A 3,057-nucleotide genomic window follows, 5' to 3' on the forward strand; every position below is an offset into this window, starting at 1 on the left:
GTTGAGAGTCTGCCTGCCGATGCAGGGGACACGGGCTCGTGCCCCGGTCCGGGAAGATCCCACATGCTGCGGAGCGGCTGGGCCCGTGAGCCACGGCCGCTGAGCCTGCGCGTCCGGAGCCTGTGCTCCGCAACGGGAGAGGCCACAACAGTGAGAGGCCCGCGTACCACAAAAAAAAAAAAAAAAAAAACAAGGTTGGGAAGAGCCCCAGAGACACAGAGAGAAGACCCCTCTCCGCTTCTCAACAATATAGCAGGCTCTACCTATGCCTAGTCCTCTCCTCTGTGAAGTGTCTGTGATTTAAACAGGAGCCAAGAACCTGAAAAGATCACAAGCTCATTCCTCACCCTTTGTCAAGGTTAACAGAGACAGGAGAGGAAACTCCCAACTTGTTTTTTAATAGTTTCTCCTTTTCTTGCTATCTGTGTAGGCTTGGAACCAAACTGTTACAAAGCAAACAATAACAAGCCTTAGTTAAGGCTTCTGACATTTAACCACAGGATGACTGGCACTATAAGCTTATTGATTGATGACAAACTTACTCAAAATTTAGAGCAGACTTAAATCTCAGGTCCTCATAGGGAAACTTTCAGATAAACTATAAAAGGGCAAAGATCTGACTCATATCAGAAGTGTTTGAGTGACCTTTGGATAAAACCTAGTGGATCTCTGGTACTGGATAAAGAAGGGCCTTTGATGGGGTGGGGAGGAGAGAATATCCTCAGGTATAGCTGGTGATGGTGTTAATGCCCTCCAGCCAAAGACCATCAGGAACACACCTGTAGTTGAACAAGTTGGATGTATTACTTATTGCAGCTGGGGGAAATGCACACCATAGGGAACTGTGGGAGTCTCAGTAAAAGAATGTTACAAAGAACCTGTTATAGGATTTGGGCTTGGGTAGGTAGTTTAAGGGAGGGTCTAAGGAAGCAAGGCTTTGCTCTGGATTGGATGCTCTCAAGAAGAAGTGGCACTTCTATGACTGAGTTTCTCAATAAATCTCATCTCTAAGGAGGGCTGACTAAAGTGAGCTTAAAGCTGGAATTGGCTTTTTTTTAAAAAAAAGCAGCAGGGCTTCCCTGGTGGCGCAGTGGTTGAGAGTCCGCCTGCCGATGCAGGGGACACTGGTTCGTGCCCCTGTCCGGGAAGATCCCACATGCTGCGGAGCGGCTGGGCCCGTGAGCCATGGCCGCTGAGCCTGTGCGTCCGGAGCCTGTGCTCCGCAACGGGAGAGGCCACAACAGTGAGAGGCCTGCGTACCACAAAAAACAAAAAACAAAACAAAACAAAAAAAGCAGCAGTTACTCACTTTAGACAAGAGAGAGATGTGTTTGGTATTTTGTGGTTGCCCAGAGACCTTGTTTCCATCTAACTTTATTTATCGTAGTCTCAGAGTGACCTTGTCTGATGTCAATGTTCTGTGAAATTGTTTATGTCCGACAGGGCAAACATGGCCATGTTCTAGCTGTGAGTGTCAGACAACTTCCTGGGTGTCAGGGCCTGCTTTTTTTTTTTCTTTCCTAATGCAAAAGAATAGAGAAAGAGCCTTTGTTTCTCTTACAGAAAATTCAAAACTGTACTTCTCTTGACTGAGCATAAGGGATAAGTTAGAAAAAAATTAATATCACAATTAATATCACAAGCGATATCCTGGGAAAGGATGGTTCCCTAATGATCCCCTAGACTTGGTGGAAGTCTTGGTTATAAACCAAAATGAAGTTGGGACCATGCTCGATACTCAAGGGGCACTCACTTAGTGTCTGAAACATGCCCACGCCTTAAATGTAGATTCTGGGCCATTCCTAGGAGGAACAGAAAGCAGTCATGAGAGTAGCAGTTTGCTTTTACCTAGGAGGGAGAACAATATACCTTTACAATTCATGTAAATTCATTTGCTAACTGCTATAATTGGGGCACACAGAAGGAATTGAAATTTAAAACAGAAACTGGAAGATGCTTTTCCATTAGATAGATAAAGCTTGGATGAAAGTGTAGCAGAAACCATTTCCCCAGTGCTCAAACTTCCCTTGCTAAACTTAGAATCTCTGTTGGGATAGGAGATTAAGGTAGTAAAGGTCCATGGCCTCTCCCAGATTTTCAATATTTCTGTAGCATTAAACTAGATGAAGCCACTAGAGAAACACTTCTCCAAGTTAAATTAAAAACCTTCTTGTTTTATCTGCCCTCTTTTAAGAAACATTCATAACATGTTTCCTAAACATTCATAAAACCAGTATAAAATTTTGGTTTCTGAAAGATGCATTTCCCACATTTGGGCATCCTCTTCTAGTCTAGCCATCAAGTCACCTAAAAATTCATTAAATAAACATGTATTGAACACGGACTGCAATGCTAGTTACTGTTACAGGGTCTGGAAATACAAGGTAAACATAATAAACCTCCTGCCCATGTTCCAGTTAGAACATAAAAATGAACAAATAAACATATATCAGGTGTGTTAAGTCCTGTGAAGTATTATAAAACAAAGGATGGGGAAGAGAGTGTTCTGGGATAGAGGAGTAGACAATGGGTAGTGAGGTCCAGGAAAGCCTCTCTGATAAGGCGACATTTGAGCAAATTCTTAAAGGAAATGATGGAGCAAACCCTGCAGATAATTCACAGCAAAAAGAGGTAAAATTACATTTGGCACATTGAGAGCAGCAAGACAGACATGAGTTTCATCCCTAGAATAGTCAATAGCTACTTTCTCAGATGTAAGTCTTGACCACAGATTTCTGACCTTAACATTCTATTAGGGGCCATTAACCTAATGGACACTTGTAAGTTTTGAATGTCTGTCCTCAAACTTCAAAGTCAAGCCACATTTCACAATAAATTTTGCAGCTGCTCCCCCTCTGAAATTTCTCTGACTAAAAAGAAAGAGGGGCTCATCTCAGTAGTTGTTACGGCCTCTACCAAAGGGATTGAATGGAGACATGACTCTATACTTTTCTATACTAATTTCTGGGCCCCTGTCAATGACCCGATGGATCCAGTAAGTAGAATTTGGAACCAAATTCATACGGAGAAAACTGATCTGGAAACAACTGACAAAAT

This window comes from Physeter macrocephalus, chromosome 5 (genome assembly GCF_002837175.3).
Source record: "Physeter macrocephalus isolate SW-GA chromosome 5, ASM283717v5, whole genome shotgun sequence".
NCBI lineage: Eukaryota > Metazoa > Chordata > Mammalia > Artiodactyla > Physeteridae > Physeter > Physeter macrocephalus.